The sequence below is a fragment of the Corvus kubaryi genome, unplaced genomic scaffold, assembly GCF_017639235.1.
Source record: "Corvus kubaryi isolate FWS band 111438036 unplaced genomic scaffold, C.kubaryi_AGA036_p1.0 split1-73, whole genome shotgun sequence".
Lineage (NCBI taxonomy): Eukaryota > Metazoa > Chordata > Aves > Passeriformes > Corvidae > Corvus > Corvus kubaryi.
The window spans coordinates 471,496-481,433 of NW_024582081.1; the positions used below are offsets into that span (position 1 = coordinate 471,496).

General features: G+C 36.6%; 1 protein-coding gene across 5 annotated transcripts in view; it reads right to left on the bottom strand.

Moving 5' to 3' along the window:
• The window catches only part of FMN2 (formin 2), a 167,637-nt gene extending 159,564 nt beyond the window's left edge, over positions 1 to 8,073 (bottom strand). For 3 of the 5 annotated variants that reach the window (XM_042014394.1, XM_042014393.1, XM_042014391.1), the window contains exon 1: positions 8,009 to 8,063. The gene's annotated coding sequence lies outside the window, so the exon portion shown is untranslated. Of the gene's footprint in view, positions 1 to 8,008 lie in introns of all 5 variants that reach the window. The other 2 variants (XM_042014392.1, XM_042014395.1) reach the window with 2 other exon arrangements.
• Positions 8,074 to 9,938: the final 1,865 nt, after the last annotated feature.

Sequence of the window (9,938 nt, forward strand, 5' to 3'; positions counted from 1 at the left end):
TAGCACTCTAATTTTATCTTTTCTACTGCAGAAATTACCTACTAGTCTCAAGGAAAAATTGACAAAGATCAGTTTTTCCTGAGAGTCTTTAAAGTTTTTTAAAAATCTCAACCAATAACTTTTATTTTAAAAATACGTGAAGAGAATAAATGATATTAATTTTTTACTCTCTTATTTTGGGCATCAGTTATTATTCTGTTGCATGTACACATGTGGATGTGTAAAATTTGTGTCAAATTAAAAAAAGAGAGCGTTTGATCAGCTTTCATTTTTTGTTGAAACACCAACCATTCTCCTGTCAATTGCCATTATGCTCTCCATAGAGGAAACAACCCTGGGGCAAACTCTCTCTGTAAAACACTCAGGGAGGTTTAAAAAATGTGATTATTTTGATTTTGTACTCATTTGTTGCATTGTTTCAAATACTTTTGGCAATTAGAAAGCAGGACAATGGACATCAGCTGGGCTAGAAGTCCACCTACACACAGTGCTTGCTAACACCCAAGCAGTCCTGGCTGCCTCACTAGGCTGAACTAGCTGTGGTGGAAATTAACTACATGGAGACGGCTGTAACTATGTGAAGTGGGCTCAAACCATAATTTATGTTTTATGTCCTCAGTTAGACCTTAGCATGAGGGACCTAAAGCCTAATTAGCACAGTGAATTCCTACTGGTTTTGTGGTTAAAATGTCTTTCCTTTTGTCAGCTGAATGGTTATCATAATAAGCTGAGTTAAGGTCCTGATTGTCAATAAAGGAAGTATGTTGCAGATGAACAGGTGGCAAACTATTTAACTACAGTAAGACAGAAGAAACATAATAAATAACAGATAAATAACCCAGATGCCCAGACAAAGGTAATGAAATTCAATTAAGATGATGAGGTTTCTATATCAAAGGTATTATGACATGCATAGAAGCCACCACTACAGCTTTTGTAGGGCTAAATAAATAGAACAATTAGTGTGATCTAGTTAGGGAACTGAATGTTCATTCCATGAGCAATAGAAACTTAAAATTTTACCAGATCGCTGTTCTGCTCACTATACCCATTCCCAGTCTTTCAGTCTTATGCCGTCTTACTCAACTTCAACGTCTTCAACTGACCAAGTATCTAGTATCAACTGTCCTACTGTCTTTTTTGTCCCGAGCAACTCGTTTGACTTAGTCTCCACCACTGCTGTATAAAAGAATTTTTTTGTTTGATATCTTGTCTCATTTCCTGACTTATCCAAGGTCCAAGGACTTATCCACAGACCAAGAATATCCTCAATATGATGGGTGACCTGCTTCTAGATGAAAAATGGCACCTCTTTTCCTATACTAATTTATCTTCATTAATTCCTTTTTCTGAAGCTGTTGATCATTTCAAACACTTTAATTGGTTTGCCAGTTTCTAATGCACCTCCCCTTGCAGTGCCATTTCTCCCTTCTGCTAACTAACCTCATTCTCTTCTACACATGATAACTGTCCTGTCCTTAAATGGTGTATCATCACTCATTTTTTATCTTTTAATCCAAAGTCTTGTTAACTGTACCTAGAGGCACAGCTGTGACTATGATGGAAGGAGTCACTTCCAACTCTTGACAGATAGTCAGTAATGAGTAGAAGCATGTAGGACCAAGCATCACTTTCTTTCATGTATTACTGTGGATAAGGAATACAATGAAATTATCTCACCAGTTTACAGTTCAGACATTTTAATTGCTTTTACTTTTGCCTTCCATATCTTGGTTCTTGGATAACATTAGTAAATGTTAATGCCCATGTCTTTCAAATATTGTCAAGACATGACTGACAATGTAAAGGATGTTCTGTATTCATCATCTATTTTTTTCTATAATTTTTATACAATTTACTTTAGCTTTATGCAGCAGATTCATTTTCCCTTTGTGAATACCCTTAGTTGAATTCCAGTCTTCTGCAGTGTCACAATCCAAACAGAACTGATCAGAAAGAAAGGAAAGAATTAAATATTTGCCTCCCTATATTTTTAGATAGAGTTTACACTGTGAAAAAATGTAGAAAAGAGATTAAGGAAATTTATATTTAATTACTGAAAATTTAGGTGTGAGAGAATTGCAAAGAGTGTAGGGAGTTATAATTGAGGGATGCTTGCTTGGTCAAGGTCTTAATTTCTCCTAAAACTGTAACATGGTCCACCACAGGGAAGTGGTTACAACAACAGGCCTATCAGAGCTCAGGAGGTGTTTGAACAATGCTCTCAGGAACATGGTGTGATTCTTGGGGTGTTCTGCTTAGGGCCAGGAGTTGGACTCAATGATCCTGATGGGTCCCTTCCAACCAAGCAAATTCTATGATTCTATGAAAATGTTGCAGCCTAGAGTGATTTAGGAAATTAGTTATAGAACCTGAAGTAATACACAAGCATTAAGTTATGCAACAACTGGCAAGAAAAATTTCAAGCAAATGTTTTACTGTGATCTGTCCCCAACCTTGCCAATATCTTCAAATTAAGAGCTTACATAAAATTATTTAGAAAGCAGAGTCCTTCCCAACATCCGAGTTGGTCAGTTTCACACATTAAATGACATTACTTTTCTGTTTCATTTGTGTTCAGGAAAGATGTTCAAGTAAACAAAATTTAAACACTCAGGAACAGCCCTAAATTAAACTTAGAGACACTTTGTGTGAACTGTCCATAGAGCAGCTCATCTTTTTGTATGTGTTTACAATACGAAGGATAAAATATGCCCTAAGAGGTCTTACCTTTCTATTTTTTAAAATAATGTACTCAGCACCAAGGGAAAAACACCATCTGGGGAAAAAAACGATTAAATGTTCAATTAACAAAATTCTGATGGTCTTCCCTGAGCCAGATCACCTGGGGTGTTATTACAGGAGGTGTCTGCTTTACTAAAGTAGTGTTAGGCTACCTTAGCATAGTCTAAAGAAGAAAAAAAAGTCATAAGAAGACTTGTGACTTTTTAATAGGGTGTTTCCATTATAATCTGGTGCTTTAGTTGCTTCTGTGCCAGAAATCTGCCCAATATCCACAGATACTGAAATATTTCAGGATATATTACCGGAAAAATTTAAAAAAAAAAAGGGATTTGGATTGCAGATACATCTGGTTCAACAGCAAGCTTCCAGCAGTTGTCAGTATAGACAATGTTGTAGGAAACACTCTAACAGTAAGCAATGGGAAATTTAATTCCACAAGTCTGTCATTCCTATTAATGAATGTCCTTAGATAAGGGGGTTGGTTTGTTTGTTTTGACTGAGTCTCACAACTCCAAACAGTTGTGCTGGGTGCCTGGTTCAGGGTGTGCTATCATGTTAGCTGTGTTTTGTGCTCACAGACACGTCAGTCAAAGGTGGGACCAGTTGCACCAAACACTAAGCAAAGTGCTACAAGCACATCATTCCTACTCCAGAGAGCTGATAATCTAAGTAGACTCACATGGATAACCTCATTAACTCAATTACATTTATTCTCTTCCCCCTGCCTTTCACCGCTTTCGCTTTTGCATCACAGTGCAGCAAAGAGGTATTTGATAGATAAATACCAGTAGCCTTCTAGAAAATATGAACTAGAAATAGATTCTTAATGTGGAAAGGATAGACCCTTGGCCTGGTAAAATAAAGTGGTTGTTTCATGTTTACAGCAAGTATGTGTAAAGTGGGAAAAGAAAGAGTGCTAAATCTGTCAGTACTTTCAAATCAAAGGACAATAAGCTACACAAAAGCTCAGGACAGTACAGAGCATACGTGTCACTGACATGGGATGAATATGACATGAAATGCTCAATCACAATATAGTGTTATAAAGAAGCTAAGGAAAGTAAAGGAAGATTTGGAAAAGGAAGACAGATGGAAGATCAGTCTTTTCTGTAATACATCATAAGGAAGAACTGCCTTGAACTCTCTGATTTCTGTGTGGCTTATCTGTGGGTGTAGAAATTAGCCTCATGTTTCTATTTCATCCAAATACATGAATTCTCAAGCTCTCAATGAATTCTCAAGCAAAGCAAAGAGCTTTTCTGCCCCACAGATACCAAAGTGCTGGACTTCTCTTGCACAATTGCAGAAACATATAATTACTCACGTTGATGTATTAAGCTTTCTTTTCAGCCGTTGCTGTTACCAGTACTACTTTTGTGGCAAGATGCTATAGCTCAATGTGAGTATGCGAAAGAGAAGGAAACTCATGACAGGACCAATATTGACACTAGGTTCTAATATAGATCAAGAGCTCACTGTGCTCTAAGGACCCTGTAAACATAGCAGAAGACAAAGTCTCGGGTTTTGGGGAGTCTGCTTGGTGATTTTTGTTGATTTTGATTTCATTTATTTATATTTTTATTTTTTATTTAATTTAGGGCACAAGACATCTACAGATAAAGCAGAAATATGCAATATTAGAAAATGCACCTTATTTCAATCTTGTCAGATCATTACATCAGTCTGAGAAACAAGGAGAAAAGAATTTGACAGGATATTTACAGATCTTGCTTTCTTTCTGTTCCACTCTACTGAACTTACTATTATTCACTCCCATTAGGGACTATTCATGACACAATTGTTTTTCTTCTATCATTATGTCAATATCTGATTAGACACAAGCTTCTTATGTTCCTTCTAACTCAGTGTTAATATAAAATATATCAAGTGCCATAACAGGGTTCTAAGCAGTCCAAAGTTTCTGTGTGAAATTTTATATTAAGAGTCTGACATTACTCCCTCTGATGTGGAAATCCAGCTGTGTCCCAGAAAGGAAATCAGATGGCTTTCCATTAAACCACAGTTCTCAAGACTGTCTGCATAGGCAGGAATAAGTCAATTGGAAATAGCTGTGAATAAACATCTCTTTAGCAGTATGCAGGATATAAGATTTTTCTGATAATATAAGTCAGAAAATTTTCATATCTGTAATAATTCCTTTTAAAGATATAAAAAGCATAAAATATATACACTTTTCAAATTCAACTCCTATGGTCCTCAGCAGAGTTACAGTTCCTTAAACTGGCATTAGCTCAAATAATGTATTAATAGGCTGCTTATGTTGCCAATTAAAGCCCTAACTACATGGAGGATTTCAGGGAGACGTTAAGGCAAAACCCACACCAAAGTTGTCTTTATTTATAAATATATATATATATCTTGACACAGCTGCCTTGATCCCTCAATTAGGGTCTGCTCCAGATGTGTCCTAGAACCCTTGGTACTCCTGTTGTTGTAGCTTGAAATGAATAGATCCTGCCCACTGTTTTCTGAGGAAGGCATACAGATAAAAGACAGAAATATCTTGTTCATGACCTAGAAAACTATCTCTTACTCAAATATTAGCATGCAGTATAGCTTATATTTCAAAGAGATATAGTGTCAAGTTACTTAAAAATTCCTCTAATGATAGTGTCTGCTGTGAGTTATTATTCTATTTTGATTACATTTCATTCCACATTCTCCTCCAATTCTATCATGAAAATAAGTGCAGAGAAGAGAGTCTTGAAATATTTATAATGAGTATATGTAAAGGCAGCTTTAGAGAATGCAAATTTAAACTCTCCATTGAAATATAGCCTGTATATAAACTGCTGTGCTACAGAGTACAACACTGAAGAAAGTCATAAATTTCTGATAGAAAAGATATTAAAGACCCAGGCTGTTGGATGAAGCAGAGAAACCTCCAGATCAGAATGTAATGATTAAAGCATTGGAAAGAAACTGAATTTTCTTATGTACAATTGTGAAGACATTATAAGGAATTTAGTATAGGTAAGGATTAAAATTTTGAACATGTAAATATTTTTTGACTTCAGATCTTGAGATAGAACAAATAATTCTCTTCTGCTGCTGCAAAATTAATTTACTAAAAAAAAAGGTAAGGAAGTTTGATCCAGGTCAGGAATGTGTGTACACATAAATCACAAAAATCATTGTATATGTTCAGTATGACGATAAACTTTGAAAACTGCTGAGTTTTGGGGTATTTTGAGTTCTTGCCATCTGCTGAATCAGACTGAGAAATCTTACAGATATTTTGTAAACACTAAGAATTTCAGTAACTAGAATTGATTACAAAGACTGTTTCATATCTACAGTAAGTTCTCACTACTTAAGCCTGGCACATCTAGATTTTTCTGTTATAGAGCCATTTGTATAAAGACTTAATGAAAAAACATTCTCTGACTTCTTTGTTAAAAAATTTCTTAATAAAACCTCAAAACAAGATGCTTTTGAATTCTTCTGCACTCTTGAGTGCAACTGGTTTCTACAGGCACACAGATATAACTTTGATTATGTGGTATTAGTTATTTCAGTGGTTTGTGGCTTTTTGCATATATATTACACCATTTCTTCTGCTAAAGAAATATCCACAAAAACTGGGTTTATATTGCCACCTCATTTATCATCTCAAACCAGATAAAACAGGTCTGATGTACTAAGCCGCCTACTTGGTTTGTTATTTTTAAACATGGGGGGTATAGCTTTTTGTCTGTGGTAAGATTTCCCCCTGCTTCTCACTCAACATCCCTAGACAACTCATAACTTTTTATCAGTTAAAAATGGTAAGATAATGATAGCAATTCAGCTTAGGGAAAACACTTGCAGATCCTGGAAGACTGAATACGAGCTGCTCTAATGCATCATTATCTGCTATTTATTTATTTAACACACTCATCATGTTTTTCTTTGAGGATTTTTCTTTAAAACAAAATCCACATCCAGCATAGATAGGACAAGCACAGTTTGGCACCACAACAAGGCTATTTTATTAGTCTCCTTTGTCCAATTATTGACACCTATTTTTCTTAGCTGCCACGATACCTCCACTTAAAGGCACGGAGGAAAGAACTTTTTTGATGAAAGGAAAAAAAAAAACCCAAGCAATCCATCCATTCAGTCAGGTAGCCTGGGTCCCATAAATGTAAGTCCAGTGTTATGTAGGCAGCCTGAAGACCCTGCCCTGTAGTTGCACTGGAACACAAATGCTGTCCTGCCAAAGCAGCGAACCTCCTGTATGGTGGAGCTGCTTCTCTATCCTGTTCCTCTCCTCTTGTGCACATGCTGTAAGCAGGATGCAAAGCAAAGAGAAGAGAAACAAAGCACTACAGCTGTCATGTTCTGAAGCTACTGCTTGCTTCCGTGTAGCCGAGAACACGCAAACAGTATCGGGTAACAACGAGAGAAGGTAGCTGGAGACTGGGGAGAAGGAGTTAATTACTGTTCCCTGTTCCTTCTTTCAGTAAAGTAGTGTCTAAACACATACCCTAACTATCTACATTGGCCATCCAGTGGTTAGTCTTAAAAAAGGCTTATTCCTAAACGACAGATAAAGTTTAGAGAACTCATCTGAATCTTTAATTATGATCGAAATTTTTACAATGATAACAAAAAAAGCTTTTCTCTTTTGGACGGGGAGCTTCATAGGGAGTTAGGTATTCAGTTACAGATTTTCTGCTGTGCTTTTAGATCTTCCAATTTCTCTGAAAGTATGTGCATATGTCAAGTGTTATATTTTAAATATCTTTAGCTGCACTAACACCTTTGGAGGCAAATGCAAGTCTACAGCTGCTCCCAGTCCAGCCATCTCTGAGTGGCACAGTTTTCTGTCTTTGATACCACCCATGCGACACTCCAAATAAATCTCATTCACATGTGCATAGAGTTCGGTTTATCTCTTTCAGTCTTCATTGCTAAAATTGCCCTTTACCCTTATGCACAGCTGGTTGCTGTGTGGCATTCCTTCTACTTAAAAGGTGGAAAACCTCTTAAGAGCCTAAGGCTGTTCAGAACTGCTCCCTGGAGTGGCTATAAGCTAAAGCCCCAAATTCAGCCTTCTATCCTGTGAGATAATTCCAATCTAATCCCAGAAAAGTTTCAGATACTGCCACCAATATGTGAGCCACTTAGCCTTGTGTCCAGCCAGAATCCTTATTTAGCAGGTCATGGTGTTTTTCTTCAGCTCTTAGACCATTTATTTCCCAAACATACCTTTAATAAAGGTAATAATAATAATAAAGTGGTCATAAGGCAGCCTTACCTTGTTTCCTGCCAAAATGTATTCTGATGTGAACTCAGCAAGTTCTACTTCTGCTCAGTAGAAACATTTCCACACAGACTATACTTATACGAGAGTCAGAATGTCTGGCTTTTTTGCTCTGGGCACCATTTCCAGTCACATGAACTGGGAACAGTTTGATTCAGATATTAACAGCCACTGACATTTGCAGGAATGTTTAAAAAAATAAATCATAAATGCCTTAAGAAATTTCACTGCGTGAAAGACTTAGCACAAAAGTTATTGAAAGTGTGGTATGTGTTTTATTTGGAGGAACATAGGTGTTCATAGTAATATGTCACATAACTATATATTGTGTAGTGGGGCAAACCATATTGAATAAAGTTTTTTTTCCAAATTTTATGTCTTTACAGTCTCACTAAAGTAGAACTTGTGTGCAAATCAGGGAAGAATCTGACATTTTAATTTTAAATGGGTGTTGGAGTTTGACAAATTAAATGGGATGAATTCCACAAACTGACAAAAGTAGTGGATTAGAATAAATCTGTGATTGGCACCTAAGTTTCCAGTAAGCTCCCTTCCCTCCCTTTATTTATTTTAAACACATTTTTTAATTCTGTAAAGTGATTTATTTTCATTGTCTTAATTTGAAGGAGCTCTGCATCGGAGGGGGCAGGGAAGATGACAGATTTGTGGTTTACATTTCATAGGACTGCAGTAATGGAGACACTCAGAATACATCTCTCTGTTCCAATTCATTTCATGCTCTAAGGAAGTCTCATGCTCAGAAAGTGACCTTCAAGTGGTATTGCTCTGTCCCTGAATCATTGTATTGCAGGGTAAGTCTGAGCTGACAGAACCTCTTGAAGCCTACCAGGAGCATTTAGAAGTTTTGAAACCTTTTCCCTTTTAAGGTCAGGGATAGAGGAAGAAATAACTCCAAGCCAGATAAATGTAGATAAAACCAATACATGCACATTGTTTATAACTTTTTCATGGTTCTGGGAGCAGAATGTTGGTATTTTTCTAAGGAAAAACAGAGGAAAAGAAGACATATATTTCCTCTTTCCCCGTTAATATGATTCCCACAGCTCTTGCACCTTCACTAAAAAGGTAACCAAGCGATTGTCAAACCAAGATTCTGTGCTAGGTACAGGAGAAATAATAAATTGGTAAGTGTACAGTGACTAGCTGTTCTAACACAGCTGGTAAAATCCTGCTTACTAGTGCAAGTTATGCAGGAAAGCCTATACATATTTTCTGGCCATCAGATTTCCCAACTAAGCACAGATCGCCTGTATCATATTTCTACATTAAATTCATCCAACATTTGTCAGAAAGGGGCTAATTTTTTGTGTTTGGATGAGCAAAGGACAGAAGCAAAGAGTATCCCTTTGTAAATGACTTTTGTTGTTGTTCAGAATCTAGTGGTAGTCTAAATTAATGATCATGTCCCTCAAGGACGAATTACTGACAGGAAACTGCCTCTTCCATAAGCATTTTGGACACCAGCAGCATGTTACACTGAATAAGAATGAGCTACACAGCCAGTGTTGGTGTTCCACAGAAATGGTTGGGGTGTGGTGTTTCAGTAAGAGCTACTATACTTTTGGTGTAGCACCCACACTGGCAAATCAGTCTGATGCCTGCAAATAATTGAGAGTAGACATGATCTTGTAATTCATTTTGAAAATTCCCCTGAAACATAGACAGTTCTTGGGAATGACCCTGCATGTACATCCCAAAAGTTAAATACAATGAGGCAGCGAGTAGAGCAGTTGTTTCATTTAGTTTGAGCGCATGAGATGTTACTATTTATTTTCAGTCTATATTAGAGTCTATATTACAGCTAAAGTGTTTCTTTAAAACAATATATAGTTTTAGCCAAGAGGTGTGAAACTTCCATACTCTAGAATAAAGAATTCCAGCAAACTTCAAACGCAGCCATGTG